General features: G+C 38.4%; 1 long non-coding RNA gene across 1 annotated transcript in view; it reads left to right on the plus strand.

Annotated features, from left to right (window-relative positions):
• The first annotated feature begins 1,056 nt into the window (after window positions 1-1,056).
• Window positions 1,057-17,573, plus strand: part of LOC311443333 — a 173,816-nt gene continuing 157,299 nt past the window's right edge. Inside the window, exons 1-3 of the long non-coding RNA XR_014697227.1 lie at window positions 1,057-1,205; window positions 10,194-10,275; window positions 11,965-12,046. This is a non-coding gene — a long non-coding RNA (uncharacterized lncRNA). The remainder of the gene's footprint in view (window positions 1,206-10,193; window positions 10,276-11,964; window positions 12,047-17,573) is intronic.

The raw sequence follows: 17,573 nt of genomic DNA on the forward strand, positions 1-17,573 counted from the left end.
TATTCTTACCTAGACTGATCCTTAAATGAGTATTTATTGACTATTTCTCCACAAGTTGTATTATCTGAGGTTAAACCGTTCCCATCTGTGCTAACAGTTGGTATAACAAATTGCTGTGGAGGCTGCAGAAGTGCTCTCCCATTTCCTTGAAGATGAGAGTACAAGACAAGTGCTTAGTTACAAAGCTGGTTTATATTCGAATGCAAGAAAAATAAATGCTTTAAAGATACAAAAAGGTTGAAAATAAATCTCTCTGCTCTCTAAGACTGCAGAATGGTTCCTTTTCTCCATCCTGTTTTCCTGTCCAGCAACTCTAGTGTCCTCGGGGTTTACAACAATCTCTGAGGAGTTCTCTCCAGATCCCTAGAACCTCATCTTCTTTCCACCATCCATCTCCTCAGTTTCCCTGGGACCATGGTCCCTCTTGGCTTCCTGCCCACGCCCCTGCTGCCCAACCATCCCAGGACCCTCACACCTCACCCAGACCAGCCAGCACCACTGAGGTGCCCAGAGACCAGCACACTGCCTGGGTACCACCCCAAGCCGCTCTCACTTTTCCACAGACTTCATAGGCCTTAAGTGTTTGCTTTCTTGTTTCCATGGGGCTTGCCACAAATTACAGTAAAACAGTGACAGAGTGAACACTTTTGCCCCCACACTTGGCAAACCTGATGGTCATTTGAACGACATTTTTTAGTGTTGTTTTACTGACAATGCTAGTGAGGCTGTTTTGTGGTCAAACACCACCACGCTGCTTCTTGGCTGCCTTGTTTTCCTGAAGGTCTTGACAACACCAGGTGAGAGGCAGCCCTGCTGAGCCTCAGGTGCAGAGGAGTGTGTCGCATGTGCCATTAGGCTCTCTGTCAGGCATCTTGCTGCCTCCCTGCCTGCCATGAGGCAGTCCCGGCATGTGGCAGCCAGCGTCATCTCCCTGCTTTGGCAGGTATGATGCTGAGCCTGTTTTCTTCCCAGTGAGGTTTCTGTTTTAAGGGGTTTAGAGGCTGCTACCGTGGGGGTGGCATGTGAGGGGGCCTCTCCCCTAGCTCGGCACTTTTTTAGTGGGAAAGCTGAGGGATGCACTGCACCAAGGCCTGCTGCTTTTGGATGACAACGTGGTGCCTCATGTCCTATGGCTGCTCGTGAGGTGCAAGATGGCTGCCAGACTCAGACTCACAACTTGCAAAGGAGAAAGCCTGAGGAACCAGGTGGGAGGAACCTTCCAGAACTGTGCCAGCCTGCAGTTTTCCTTCAGGCCGTGGCAAGGAGAGCAGCTGCAGCTTTTTGATGTGCTGACACTCTCATCCCTCTGTATTTTGTGCCTGTTGGGCAGTTTCTCCTCACTGAGGTGTGGTGGCATGGCCTGTGGGGATCCTGCGGTGGGGCATGAAGGGCAGGCATGGGTCAGTGCATTGTGGCCTGGTGCCATCCTGTCAGTACGCTGTCCCCGCCAGGTGAGGCAGGGTGTCGGCCCCACACTGCTCCCGCTGCTGCGCCTGGGGTCCTCTGTGTGGAAATTCACGGAGAGGATCCAATGTGGGAATCAAATCAATGTGGGCGCTATTGTTTACAAGTGTTAGGTGAATGTAGCTAGTTTGTTGCTGTTTTAAATCTATCATTATGGTTTTTGTTCCATGTGGATGTAAACTTTGTGGGATGTGTGTTGCTGTTTACTTCTATCCCTCAAAGTATCTGTTGTGGCAGGTGTTTTTTTTTTGTTTTGTTTTGTTTTTTCTTTGTTTTGCTTTTCTTTGTTTTGTTTTGTTTTTAAAACAAGTTGGTGTGAGATTGTGAATGGTGTTTGGGGGTGTGTGGTAACTTGTTTTCACAGTGACAAATGACTTTTTTACTGCCAGCTGGGTTTGAAGTTCAGGTTAATTCTGTGAAGCCCTTTTCCCAAAACAGGGCACGAAAACAGAGCTGTATGCTCCGCAATTTAACCTACTTTTTTTTTTTTTTTTGTAAAACGTACTGTTAATAATACACGTGAAGAAATTAATTTATAGCTGTAAATTAATACAAGGCTAGAACAGAAAGTATGAAGTTTTGATCTCTTTCACCCGTAAAAAAAAAAAAAAAATAATAAATAATAATAATAATTTCACCAGCAGCAAGTCCAAATTCACTCATCAGTACCCATCAGTACACTGTGCTTATCTTTGCACACCTACATTAGGCCTCAAGGAGCCTGCCAAGTGCTTGTCCATGCTGACCTTGCCTTGCCTGTGAGGGGCGAGCAGTGGAGGGGCTGCGGGGAGGTCGGGAGAGGGGAAAGCCCGGGCCGCCTGGCAGCACCTCATGGCTGGCTGCATTCACTGTGCTGTGTAACTTCAGCACGTTATTTAATTGAGCCTTTGGAAGGGAGTGGGAGAAATGCTGTGGTTATGCGGGAAGTGGTTTCCACAGCATGGGAGAGTTCTGAATTCAATGATGTTTTCAAATGGACCTGAGAGGAATATTGCTCTCTTCAAAGATAATTCAGTTCCTTTGGCTTGGAAGTTGTTAGCTGGGAAAAGGAGGGATGGGGTCTTAACTGCTAAGGTAACCTCAGGACCACTTTCTTTTTGTCTGCTCTGCTTGCTCTGATGCATGTGCCTCTGATAAGCACAGCTGGTGGAAGGCATTAATTACTGAATTTCACATGTGAACCCTGTGCCTTGAGTGACCTGTATTGCAGAAAATGGAGGAATTTGCATGTAAAATAAGCACAGGAGATGTTCAAGAGGTCGAGCTGTGGCAGAGGCATGACTGCATAGCGAGTGGCAGCTGGATACCTGAGAGCCACGCCAGGCTCTGGCACTGCACCCTGGCTGCCATGCCACTGTGGACAGCTGCTCTATGGCTGTACATCTGGATATGCATGCTTGATCATTTTCACGACTTGCTATGTGATGCTTTCAAAGTGATTCTTGGTTAAGTTACGTGGCCCGGTGCTGAGTAGTAGCTACAGTCTCTCCTGCACGTTTTCTGTTGGAGTGAGGGTGAATATTTGTGTTGAATTATAGATGAAATGTTATTAGCCAGTTCATTTCTAGTTCACTGTAGGAAACCTGAGATGTCATCAAAATTATATTTCTTAATAGGGAGTCACAGACTATTTTCAGTCAGTTTTAATTTTAATTTTACTGAAAAACCTGACCTATCTGCTATAGAAAATTATAATATTGTATCACTGGATAGATTGTGGGAATGTGCATCAATGTATGGATCACAATTATTTTAATTCCATAACATTATCTGTAACAGACATATGATTATAATAACACAATTCTCTTTAACAGTCTGTAAAAATACATTGATTTTATAGCTCCCCAAACTGATTACATTAATATCTGTGCATAATTAGTTTACACATTACTAAATTACTGACAGATTAAAAGTGAAATAGTGCAGTTCATACATGGCCGCATAACTGCCAGAAAGGAAATTAATATGGATTCAAATGGTCCTTGGAGACCCACGCTGAAATAGCAGAAATCTATAAAGACTGCTTGCATTAGGAAATTTCTATCACCAACATGTTTGTGGTTGATGCTTTGCTAAGTCTGTTAATATGGGTAAAATTTAGCACAGGAAATGATGTTTGAATGATGCTTTTACTGTTACCAGCTCAAGAATGTGTTTATTAAAAAGTAAATTCCTGACTTAAATGGCAATTACATTGGATGTGAATATGAATTTTTAAATACTTTTCTAAGTGTTCATAACAAAGTGGCAGCAGCACAAAGTAGCTAGTACTTAAGATGCATTTGAAAATTATGTCGATTTTAGATACCATAAAAATTGAGAACTTGCCCTCAGTCCTTTCCTTTCAGGCCAAACACACATTGGATATAAGCACGTATCAAAACTTGATCTATTTACAGAATGTTACATGCTTCCAAATTTCTGTCATAAGATGAATTGTAACATAAATGTATAAAACAACTCTACATACAACCTATCGGCCTTCTACAGGTTTTTATTCACTGGATATGTCTTGATGAAGAATGGGCTACTTTGACTACCAGTCCAAGCTATTCCTATGGAAAGAAGAATTCTAAAATGAATTGGTTGCCGTTTGAATGGGTTGCTTTCTTTAAAATTAAATGTGTTATATATTAGTAGTGGGGACAACCTTGTCAATCTTGAGCCTAATTCTTGGATATTTCATATTTAGCATATGATCATTTTACTGTCAGGTTAGCACAAAAATCAAGCTCTGAAGAAAAGATGTATCTGCTTGCCACTGATGAGAAAATCAATATATTATTTTGTTTTGAGTAAAAAGTGGCAAGAAGGGCTACCTAACCTGTTCTGAGATGCTTCAGATAGTAACATAGTAAAGAGGGGGGCATTTCACAGGACACGCAATAAACCAAAGTTGAAGTGCCATCTGCTAAGGTATCAACAGATTTTGTTGTGGGTTTGTTAATCTCTTTGGCTTGAAAGGTAACAAATATGTGCTAAATGGGGATGATGTGTAGGTTTGAGATTTCACATGGAATTGCCTTGACATCACTCTCTGGGATGAGATAGGTTTCTCATTTAAGCTAATAACAATTTTAACATCGTGATCCAAGTAGTCACTTTGACTCATTAGAATTGTATTTATGATCACAGAATGAGTACTTTAAATTCACGAGTCTGTGCTGGAATTAATCACATGTACATGGCAATTTACTTTCTGGATTTGGAATTAAGATGGATCTGTGTGAAACATGACGATTTTGTTTGTAAGTTGTTAGTTTTTTTTATTTATTTTTTTTAATTTGTAAATGTTTCCTTCAGTTATAACTTAGGCACTGAGATGCCATATGGGAGGGCTGCCAGATTTCATGTAGACCATATGAAATGCATTTAACAACCCTGGTGTATATTACTGCTGGCTTGTTGTGTGTCTAGCCGGACTATCATGAAGTGCCTCACTTCTTGCCAGGCAATGGGAGCTACCGTTGCACTTATTGTCACACTGGGTTTGTGGAGAAATCATTAGCTAACGTTTCTCGAAGGAAGCATGGATTGAACATAGGTTTAGAAAAAACATAGATCTGGAGCTAGGATTTTAGGATTAGGGAGCAGAGTGAAGAGGCATGAACTGTACTTTTAAGTGTGTATCCCCGCATTTTTAATTCTTCATAGAAGTTGTAATTTCTAGTTATTAAATGTATTTGTATGGTGTTTCAAGTGGGATGAGATAAAAAAAAAAATTACAACTGCTATAGGTTCCTTGTTTTAGGCAGTATTTTGAAGCACCCATAATGCTTAATATGGTCTAGATATAGTTCTAGATCACTCCTTTGTGATCACTCTACATGTTATGTTTGGTATGTTTTTCAAAGTTCCTTTGCTTTTAGTGATATGGTGCTACTGGAATTGCTTTTTTGGAAAGTAAAATGTTTTAACATATATTACATATTTTAGTAGTAGGTGTAGTGAAATGGGAGACATTAGTAGATAGAATTGCTTATTAACTTACCTGTCTAAGGCTCTTTAGGTCTGGAAATTAAAACTTTTGTACTAAGAACAAAGTTCTAAGAACCTATGTGAAACAAATCAAATACATTGTTTTACACTTTTTATTATGAGCTTTATGCTGCTAAAGCAGAGTTAAGATTGCATAGAAGCTGGTCACAAGACTGTTTCTGTTTAATGAGGTATGTGAGCGTTGGAAGAATTGTGAAACATTAGACTGCAGTTTCCATAGATGTTAATTTGATGTTTTTACTGGAGTATTCTCTTCACTTGTCTATATCAAACAAGGCTGTAACTACGTAATTATTTTGTTTGAGAATTTCATTTGCTTCAATACATGGAACAATGCATGGACTGAAAAAGCATGCACATTTGAAAACGCATATGTGAATTGCACACAGCATGGAGGTGCAGTAGTACATGTTGCTAATCTCTTTAGGAGGGAAGCTTTCCTCCTTTGGAGATGAGCAGCCAAAGATGATTGCACACAAGAGATCAATGCTGTCTTTTCTATCTGATAATTCTAACCATACAGATATGCCAAATTCCCACAATGAGTAATCAAGTCTAGTTGCTTTGAGGACACAGGCTTAGTTGTGGAGAAATGCGATTTCTATATCCAGAGATGGATTTTATCTTGTTTACCTATACTGAACAGTTCTCTGATCAACTTGTTACATCAGTGTCACCTTGCACTGGTTAATGTAGTTGCTAAGACAAGTTTATGTATAATACAGAGCTCTGAAAAGTTGGGTGGAGATAGAGGTAGAACTTCACGCTGTTTCATGAGAGCTTCTTTCATAAAGAGTAGGAGATCTTGATTCTTGTTAAATTGCCACTGGCAATTGTTCCCAATTTGACGTAGTCATTTTGAAACATTTCTTTATTACTGCCAGTGAGATTGGTTTCCTTTTAGCCATTGTTTTTTTGTTTGTTTGTTTGTTTGTTTGTTTGTTTTTTCCTAAAAGCTGCATTTGGTGATATCTTCCCAGCTGCCCTGAATTTAAAACTATTGCACCTGTATCACCACCTGCCCTGCAAGGTTCAGTTTTAGATATGCTCTTTCAAATGTATGAATTCAAAGAGCCAGAGGAACATTGGTATTTTGCTGTTTCCCTGGGTAAGTGCACATGTAGACTATTGGGTAGCTTGGGGGTGGGTTTGGAAGCTTTTTTTTTTTTTTTTTTTTTTTCTTCCCCTCCCCCCCCCCCTTTTTCTTTTGTCTTGAGCCATACTGTTTGAAAAGAAGTGAAGTTGGGAGATACTATTTGAAATGTGAATATCCATGTTATCTTCTTTCAGCAGTATCGTAGCATTTTTCTTCACAGATCCAAGCTTAAGAAGTGTGAAAAGGTAGCAAGATAACATTTCTTCACTGTTATTAAGCTATTTTGGGAGAAAGCCATTGTATGGAAGAGCCTTAATGTGAAGGTGTTAAGCAGGTGCAAAGTTGTTGTCATGAGATGAGAAGTATTTAAGGTTTTGTTTGTCCTCTATACCGGGTGTGAGCAGAAGCAAAGAATATAGTTACAATGTTCAATGTTCTCTAATTAGACACTGCCTGAATAACCTGTGTGTGAAGAGTTTTCCAAGGGGAGGTCAGAGGGGAGATTATTTTTATTTGCATGCTAACTAGAAGTTCAATTTGATAAGGAAAGGATATAAGTGTAACAGTCGGTTGTGTAACAAGGACAGTGTTTGCTTGGTTGGTTTTAAGATGGGTCTTAAAAGTGAAAATAAATTCAATACAAAGGAATAAAATAATGTAGTGTTAGGGAACTACTACTTAGACCATGTTTTCCTAACCTATTTTAGGAAAATGGTTATCTTTATTTTTTTCCTTCTAAGTATTCTGCAAAGAGAAATTGTTTGGTATTTACAGGTTTCTTTTTCTTTTGGCTTAAAAAGGTGTGCATCAGTGATTTCTCAGTCTCTACAAAAGATAATCTAAGGCAAGGGACAGAATAGCTCTTAAAATAAATGAATAAATAAAAGTTGTGCTTTCTTTATTTTTTTTATTACTTCTGATGATCTTCAGAATAGTCAGAGTGGTTTCTGACTTCTGAGGTATAAGTGTTGAATTTTCTTGTCTTGTCAAAGTAGTTATTCTTTACATGATGGTTTAATAATTTTTGTGTATAGTAGGGAAAGAGGGCTTTGAAATGGAGAACTATTAAGCTATTATGCAGTGTTGTAGGGATGGAATTTTGAGATCCATTGGATGGAATTTGTAGATCCATTTTTATTTTAAAACAATTTGTGAAATAGAATGAGCATAGAATACCATATTACTTTTTTTTTTTTTTTAATTGATTTATTTAGATTCTTCGAAGGAGACAGGAAGGTGACAATAGTAAAATAAATGTGGCTCAAGAGTTAGCCATTGGCAAAGCTTTGACTTTAACTAGATTTCATAAATTTCAGTATGAATGGATTAATGGATTGCCTGGAAATATTGTGTAGTTATATACAAGAATAAATGTGCAGTTAGTGAATTGACACACACATGCATGCATACAATATGAATCGATAGTTTGTGTTACTTCTTTGGATCGTGTGTGAAAGGAAGGAGGGGGGTTTTTTTTCTTGTCAAAAAAATAAGATAGAAGTGTGCTTCTGTCTGTTCAGATAACAACATTGCATGAGATGGTCCACATAGGTATTAACAGCTATTTGGCAAACAGAAGAAGCAAGTTTGCAGCCTCAGTAACAAACTGTATAGACATAGCCCTCTATTAAATGTTGCTTGTGTCAGTGTATTACGTTTCTTGGAATCGGAACCACATAAAAAAATATATATATTTTAAATATGTTGTAAATCTCGTTAAAGCACTGAAATTAACTCAGGTACTTTTTTTTTTTTTTTATATATCTGCTTCTACTTAGCCACATTTGTAGTAGCACTTTCAAAGGTATAGCAGACTTGCATGAGTTTCTGCATGGAAATGAGCAAACATGAATAGTTGTTATTGTACTTTTTCTTTCCTCAAAAATGTAGTTAAAAGTTGTTGTGGGTTCAGACTAGTTCTCCTAGTTATGCTGTATATGCATCGCTAAACAGCATGGAGATGCAAAACATAATTTTAAGGGGAACTAATTATACTTTGAATCCAAAGCACATCACAAAAATTATTTGAATGTTTTCAAGAAGAATGAAAATCCTACAAGCTGCTCTGGTTCTACTAAATCCCTAGCCCTCTGAAACCAAGAAAATGAATATTCAATATTTTTCCATTTGAGTCTCTTGACATGCTATCGATTCACTTTATTTTCCCAACAATTTTCTGACAGATTTCCCAATGTGGATTACTTACGTGCTTTGATATTCATTTTGTGACTGCCTTTGAAAAGCCCGTCAAAATTAGAGCTGCAGCAAGCTGCTCACTGGAGCAACAAAGTCGTGAACAAGGCCCTTGGATTCCTGCATTCACTACTGCTAGCATGTGCAATGTACTATTTTCACTACCCTATATACCGAGTATTATCTAAAAGTAGAAAATTTTAAAGAGGTAGGAGTTAAATTCTGCTTAATTGACTCCTGACAACACTGCTGAAAATAGTTTAACATCCTGACAGGCAATCTTCCATGTTTTATCTCTGGATGGTATATTTCAGATCATGTTTATTCTGTACATTTTATGTACATTCTAGTTACATAAAAGATGCATGAGAAAATTAGTAGAATTTCAGGTAATAAGAGTGATATTAAAAGTAATGCAAGATTCAAAAATAGCCAAAATCTGCAAGAACTAATGATGAATTAATTGCTTGTAGAATCTCCGTGTTTAGGAGATGGCTTTCTCAAATATATTTGTCTTTCCTCGGAGGCTGGTCTGAACAACCTAGTAAAGTGACGGTCATTGAAGGGCTCAGGGTACATTTTTGTTTCACTTTGTAAACATACACACATATAAGACATTTAATAATAATACAAGAGGTTTGGAAATACAAGCCTTCTCACCCCGGGGTTAAGAGGGAGAAAGCATGGTCTAGACAGAACTTGAGAGTCCCTTTTCCCTTCTCACGAAGTCTAAACTTTTTTTTTTTTCTGCTGTGGACTGGACTGGCCCTTATCTGTAGTTGGTGTCCTTGTTCTGCTAACGGATCTTTTTCATGTGAAAGTAGGTCTTTCACTGGCTTACATTGTTAGGTACCTTTAAAGGTGCAGAAGCATATAAATTCTTGATATTTTTGAAGCTAGCCTGTCCTTGGCTTTTTACTGATGCTGGGGGTGGAGAAGAAGGTTGACCTCAGCAAGTATGGTATCCTTGTAAATGTCTGTCTTGACTTTTCTGCTAGTAGAGATGATTAGGTTTCTTATAACGAAGACCCGAGTAGTTACATGGTTCTTTCTGGTTTGGATTCAAATAAGATGGCTTTGCACCATGAAAATTCAGGCTCCTATCTGCTGGACCCAACCTTATTGGTTGCTAGACTTATCCTCTTACCCAAGAAATCTGGAAAAAAGTGATGCAGTTAAATGGTTAATTTTTTCACTCTTCAGTGGGGCCTGGTCAAATAGTATAAGTCCGTAACAACTGACAGTGCTTGAATTATTTATTTTTTTTCCATCTGCATGAGTTCATAAACCTTTAAGAATTTCTTTAATACGAGATTAGCCTGGTATGTCCTACAGCATTTTGGTTGGTTACATAAATAAATGTAAACTGTTGTGATAAGAATGAAACTTGAGACTAATTCTACTTTTATTTATTTATTTATTTATTTATTTATTTTTCCAGATCTGGTTCATGTTTATGAAGAGACTGGAAAGAAAAGATGCTGTGAAAGTGAAGAACGTATTGTTAAGAAGTAAGCAAAGTTGTAAGTTATGTACTTAATTTGTAGTATCTTAACAACCACATCAAACTGTTAGAGAGTAGTCCACGGTTCTGGGAACCGTGTTAAAGGAACACCATTTCAAGTATGAATCAAGGTTTAATACCTGCATCACTGTACTATTCAAAAAGAAAAAGTGTTTGAACAGTCTTTATGAATGTGCTAACCTGAGGCCTAAATAATATTAAGTAGTTCTGTTTCATCCTGATTGAAGGCTTCTTAAACTTAGTTTGTGAAGCACATTTGATTTTATTTATTTTTAAAATCTGTTCCTAGGTAGTTTCTTCAATTTTTGAACCAAACTGACTGAGGCAAAGCAGGTGTTTGAAACTTGCTAATTCTCTTTAATCTTCTTTATAAAGACAGGAGTTCCCAAACTTGGTTAATTCAAATTATTACCTTGGTAATATCCAAGCACCAAACACTGGTGTCATTATTGAGACTTTTGCTTTGCATGTAACCTGGATCACAGTTATGCTTAGGTGAAGTTCAATTCCCAAGATACCATGATGATCTCTATTTAGCATTCTATTTCATGAATTCAAATCTTGGAAGGATTAGCTTAGCAACAGACATTTAGATTCTCATCTATAAAAAAGATACAGTTATTAAATTGGGAAAAGGGGAAGACCAGTGGGAATTTAAGGAGGGGAAGGGAATCCCTTAGGACTGATATTTAATTTTGAAATTAAAATAATTTTTTTTTTTTTTTTTTTCTGAAGAAATATACTGTGTTACATAGGTCCAATTTGCAGTTTCTTGACCAGTTTATTTATTAAATTAAATGATTATTTTCTTGAAGATCCTTGAAACATTTCCTTAAGAATGATTTAAATAGACCAATGCATTTGTTCTTTTGATAACAAAACCTTTTCCGTATTCACAGTGTGAATTTCCTGGCAAGCAGTCCTTTGAGGTCATTTTAATTTTCCAGACATCTTTATCAGCTGTTATCAGCCAATAGCAGTTATTACTTGGAAATGGAAATTATTGAAAAGGTATAGAGAAATTCTATGCTATATGAGGCAGTCTCACATTTTTTTGACATAGAGATGACTTCTTTGGGCAGTCATGCTGGCTGTATGTGAGAGTGTGTGCATCCACCCCTAACAACTGTTTGTGTTTCGTCATTCTGTAGTAAATTTGACGGAGAGTTAGAAATCTTAAAGATATTTTTGTTCTGTATATCCTAGGAAAATACAATGATTAGAAGAAAAATCCATTACTGCAATGAGGAGAAAAGTATAATGTAATCTCAGCCTTAATGAGAAATCAGGGAAGGCATGTGAGCTATCGAACTTAGGGCACAACTCTGCAGGAAAGGAGGCTTTATTAGTTTTGCTTCCCCAGAAACTGTTTTGGAGTCATGTTTACCTAGATAAAAAGTCTTATTACTGTGGGAAGTAAGCAAGGAGGTACTCTGTGAGAAAGTAGGTAACCACTGCGTCAATCACTAGGATCTGCTGTATTCCTACAGTGGGAAATGCAGCTCCTTGTTGGATTAGAAGAGCCTGGTAAAGATGTTCATTTTCATCTTTGTATTAATGTGCTATGTGAAAAGAATTTGGAGAGTATGCACAGATATGTCTTTGAATAATCTCCTCATGTCTATAATTGACCGGTTTTGTACCTGGACATGCAGTTTGGGATTAAATTATATTCTCTGTGTTTCAGGTTTATGAGGAGAATACAGCAGCAGCAGAGTTCAGGATGTTGTTGGAGTGCATGTGATCACATTCTACTTCACTAATTAAAGGTAAGGAAGGGATTTGGGTTTAAGAAGGCTGGCCCATGGTCAGGAGTTGAAAAGTGTTCTTGCAAAGTATAACATAGCATGTGTGTATTCAGAGGAGTTCCTATGGATTAAGAAGGAAGCTCAGAGTTGAAAGGCATAGGTTAACTTGCTGTGAACAGGTGTTAAAACTGTCATTTGCTACTTGCATGCTGTGTACTCTAACTTCTAAGTCTGCTCAGGAAAACAGCATGTGTGTTGCATCACCAGAAAGCCATTTTTCCTTGTCCACTTTCTATTTTCCACTTTCTATTTTTCTATTGAGCAAATCTAAGAGATATTAAGGGTGGAATTTAAACATCATTCAAAGCTCTTTTTTCTCATTTCTCTTTTTTTTTTTTTTTTTTTTTTTTTTTTTTGGACAAACACATTTTTTTAATCTTGTAACATGTAGTATTTACTAATGTCTATTGATATGTATGCAATGAACTATCTTCTTACCTCTTCGTTCTGTTCATGTTTAATCATTAACTTAGCAGAAGACAGGTTGCTCACCTGGCCAGGAGCACGTTTGACCTCATAAGTGTTTATACTTAATATTTGTTTGAGAATCAGACATTATTAAAAATATTTTTGTGTACTGATTTAAAAATAGAAAAATGCTCAAAACTATCTTATTCTTTCTATATTTATCCCAAAGCATTTTTCAGGCATGCTGTCAGAATTTTCTTTGAAGGAAAATATTTAGAAAAAGAAACTGCTTAGTTTTTTTGGATGCAGTAATATGAGCGTAACCGTTACGGCTCTTGTTCTTATGAAGTAGAGTATTTTCAGAACCCGTCCATTAATGCACTTAGATTAGGTGAAAGCTTGAAGTAGAAAAGTAGTGAATATTTTAAGATGCTCATTCCATCAAATGAGTAGATGTTATAATATACTTATCATAAAAAATGTCATTAGAATACCTGCTAAGATATTGTCACTTATACGTGCTTTTGAGCTTACGATTGTTTGTATAGATTTTGGTAGGCTTGCTAACACAGTTAGGCAAGTGGTCATATATTACCTTTGTGGAATTGTGGCTAGTTATATGAAAAATCAATGTACTATGCTAAGGTATTGAAAATATTGTATTATCTAATTATGTAATACTTATCTTTATTGAAAACTTTCTACAGTTACATGCCCACCATTTGGGTACAGTAAGAATTTAAGCTATTGAACTTGCTGCGTAGGGCTCTAAGTGCAGTCCTCATTACTTTGTTTGCCAGGTTCTTCACTTTGTAACATATGCTCATAGAAGCTTGTGACAGTTATTTTAGCTCTATATATAAACTTATTTTCCAATTTAAGGGGTTAGTGTTTTTTAATGATTATAGGCAGTAGGAATGTAATGAGTACCGTGAATTGATTCTTTCAGGATCCTGACACTGACTTGTCATGGAAGCTTCTTTTGTAAACAGGCAAGGTATTGGGGAAAAAAAAAAAAAAAAAAACAACACATAAAACAAAAAGAGAACACAGTTATATAGTAACAGAGATCACAGTATTATTAATTCTGAAAACTATAGGAGCTCTATAGTGCTAACCAAGAGTAAGGCCTTATTGAATAGAGGTATATTGAAAATAAAACATGAAATTTCTGTGACTGGTGCTTAATGCTTAACTGCAGTCACTGCTTTAAAACATGGTATGGTGAAACTGCTTGGGGACTTCAGAAGATTTTTTCCTACAGCCTTTTATTCAATAAGAGCACTGTATGCCATTTCAAAGCTTGCATTCATAATGATTATACAAACTTAGTGTATGAAAATTAAGGCATCCTCAAAACTTTCCAAGCTGCAGGCACAATGCACATGTATTACTTGAGGTCATTCTTGCTAATTCTTTAATTGGTTGCTGAAGTTAGTATTTATGGTACTGCATTAGTGGAAAAATTACATGTCACTATTCTGGAACAACAAAGATCTGTTTGTGTTTATTAATGATAGGCATTTATAGCTGTAGCTGTCCATAAATAAACAATCCAAACTCATTCTATATCAGGATGTAGTGATTTAAAATATTCAGGATTCATATTCAGTAAGTAATATGCTCCAACCAGTTTTTTGTTTTGGCAGCTTCACTTTTAACAAGGGCAGTGGTTTGAAAATTGCTCTGCTGGAGAATGTTAGTCTTTCCATGTTATGGGTAAATATTTCTACATTAGTTCAAAGTATATGTCGCTAATTTTCATGTGATTACATGATACTTAGATCCTAATTTACGATACCTGAGATTTTTTTCGTTTTATAATGTGTGTATCTGTTTTCAGTGACGCTGTTGAATAAATGGGATTTCTTACTAATTTAGTTTGAACAGTGTTTAATTAAAATGGAGTTTGAAACAGGACTTGTCTTGGCTAGCACTGCATTTTTGTTTGCAGTTCTTGGTGTTTTATTTGTTTGTTTGTTTTAAGTGCTCTGATTTTTAGGGTGCTTGGCAAAATTGTGGAAAAAATATTGTCCCAGGTAGTCTATAATACAGATGTCTAATATAAAGTCCCTTGGAACTGGTGAAAAAAATATATATTTTCTGGTTAGCTGAGAGGTTTCATGTATTTTCAGAAGTTGTGCTAAAAGATTTTTTGTTTGTTTAAAGGTCATTTGGAAGTCTTTTATCTCTACAACATTGTCTTAAATGAACTACAGAGGAAATGCCCAAATCTGTACTGCTATTTATGAGCCAAGATATTTCATTCATTCATTTAATTCTGGCATATATATTGACATTCAATGTATTTGCAAGATGGTAGGCATATAGGGAACTGAGAGAACTGGCAGAGGAGCTGGCCAAGCCACTGTCCATCATTTATCAACAGTCCTGGCTATCGGGGGAGGTCCCAATCGACTGGCGGCTAGCAAACGTGACGCCCATCTACAAGAAGGGCCGGAGGGCAGACCCGGGAAACTACAGGCCTGTCAGTTTGACCTCAGCGCCAGGAAAGCTCATGGAGCAGATCCTCCTGAGAGTCATCACGCAGCACTTGCAGGGCAAGCAGGCGATCAGGCCCAGTCAGCATGGCTTTATGAAAGGCAGGTCATGCCTGACGAACCTGATCTCCTTCTATGACAGAGTGACACGCTGGGTGGATGAGGGAAAGGCTGTGGATGTGGTCTACCTTGACTTCAGCAAGGCTTTTGACACCGTCTCCCACAGCATTCTCCTCAAGAAACTGGCTGCTCTTGGCTTGGACTGGCGCAAGCTTCATTGGGTTAGAAACTGGCTGGATAGCCGGGCCCAAAGAGTCGTGGTGAATGGAGTCAAGTCCAGTTGGAGGCCGGTCACTAGTGGCATTCCCCAGGGCTCGGTGCTGGGGCCGGTCCTCTTTAATATCTTCATCGATGATCTGGACGAGGGCATCGAGTGCACCCTCAGTAAGTTCGCAGATGACACCAAGTTAGGTGCGTGTGTCGATCTGCTTGAGGGTAGGAAAGCTCTGCAGGAGGATCTGGATAGGCTGCACCGATGGGCTGAGGTCAACTGCATGAAGTTCAACAAGGCCAAGTGCCGGGTCCTGCACCTGGGGCGCAATAACCCCAAGCAGAGCTACAGGCTGGGAGAGGAATGGTTGGAAAGCTGCCAGGCAGAGAAGGACCTGGGAGTGATGGTTGATAGGCGGCTGAATATGAGCCAGCAGTGTGCTCAGGTGGCCAAGAAGGCCAACAGCATCCTGGCTTGTATCAGGAACAGTGCGACCAGCAGGGCTAGGGAGGTGATCGTCCCCCTGTACTCAGCTCTGGTGAGGCCGCACCTCGAGTACTGTGTTCAGTTTTGGGCCCCTCGCTACAAGAAGGACATCGAGGTGCTTGAGCGGGTGCAGAGAAGGGCGACAAAGCTGGTGAGGGGCCTGGAGAACAAGTCCTACGAGGAGTGGCTGAGGGAGCTGGGTTTGTTCAGCCTGGAGAAGAGGAGGCTCAGGGGCGACCTTATCGCTCTCTATAGGTACCTCAAGGGAGGCTGTAGCGAGGTGGGGGTTGGTCTGTTCTCCCACGTGCCTGGTGACAGGACGAGGGGGAATGGGCTTAAGTTGAGCCAGGGGAGTTTTAGGTTAGATGTTAGGAAGAACTTCTTCACTGAAAGGGTTGTGAGGCATTGGAACGGGCTGCCCAGGGAAGTGGTGGAGTCACCATCCCTGGAAGTCTTCAAAAGACGCTTAGATGTAGAGCTTAGGGATATGGTTTAGTGGAGGGCTGTTAGCGTTAGGTCAGAGGTTGGACTCGATGACCTTGAGGTCTCTTCCAACCTAGAAAATTCTGTGATTCTGTGATAGAAGTGTCTCCTTAAAACTTTTAAGCCAATTTATTTTGTGTAGTTTAAAACATCTGTAAGGATATTAGAAATTAGCAAGAATGTAGATGGCATTTACAAGAACACAAGTCAACTAAACAGCTGATGTTTGATGTAAATGATATTTGAAATGGCTAGTTGAGCCTCTTGTTATTGGTGACTCAAACATTTTGTAGTTTTCTGATATACTAAACTTGTTTCTCTGCAGTGATAGGGAGGAATTAAAATGCAAAGGTGTGCTCTGTATTGATGCGGTAAAGATGCTGCTCCAAGAATTTTGCTTCAGGTTGTGTTGAGATGATACAGTTCAGCTGGCAATACTACTCTGGATCATGTTTTCTTGTTGTCTTTGTTTGGTGGTGGTTATTGATTTAACAGCTACTGTTTTCTTAAAACTGGTGCATGAAACTTTCTGGTGATACCACACTGAGGAATTTGCATAGCACTACGATAACAAAATTACACTTATACCAGCTACTGAGTCAGTGAAATTCAGCAAAAGTCTGTTATGATTTGAAATAGAACTGTATTGTGGGATGAACATCACCAAATAAAACTTCATAAAAATACTTATTGGGTGAAGAGCTTTCTGAACTGAAGGCCTTTTGTACTTTTGAGAAGTGACTGTTATAACACATGATACTGCTGCCAGAGAAGTCTGTGATAATCCCTTATAGACTCTGCTCAAGGCTTTTTCTTCTTATGTTCCCAAACCACCTTGCTCTTTTCCTATTTATGCCAGTGTTACCTAGAGTTACTATATGTCTCTGTAGGTTCTTTCAGTCCTGTGGTATAGACAGGCAGTGATGCATTTCCCTTTGGATTTGCAGAGCTTAGTAGGAACTCATGCTAGTTTCAGGAGGTGGCAAGCAGATGGGTTTAATTCCTAGTTTACTGAATGGAAGACAGAATACTCTGGATTTTTATTTTCTTTCATTTATCTATTTTTTTCTTAAACGTTGCATTGGCTTAAGTATGAAGTACTAAAACTACTTGAAGCTGTTGGGGCTATTCCAGCTTTGTAGATGTAAAAAAGTATTTAACTGATTTATTGGGAGAGGAAAGAAAAGGAAGTGAAAGGGAGAAGAAAAATTCTTCTGCTTCTTAATTTTTGCTCCAAAGATGCAAGCCAGCCTTCTTGAAATTAATAGGTGTATGCTTGCTTTACCAGGCATTGAACTGAGTTCTAACCACACTTGGATAGCTCAGCAATAGGATTTTC

Source organism: Aythya ferina (genome assembly GCF_964211825.1).
Source record: "Aythya ferina genome assembly, chromosome: 12".
NCBI classification, from domain to species: domain Eukaryota; kingdom Metazoa; phylum Chordata; class Aves; order Anseriformes; family Anatidae; genus Aythya; species Aythya ferina.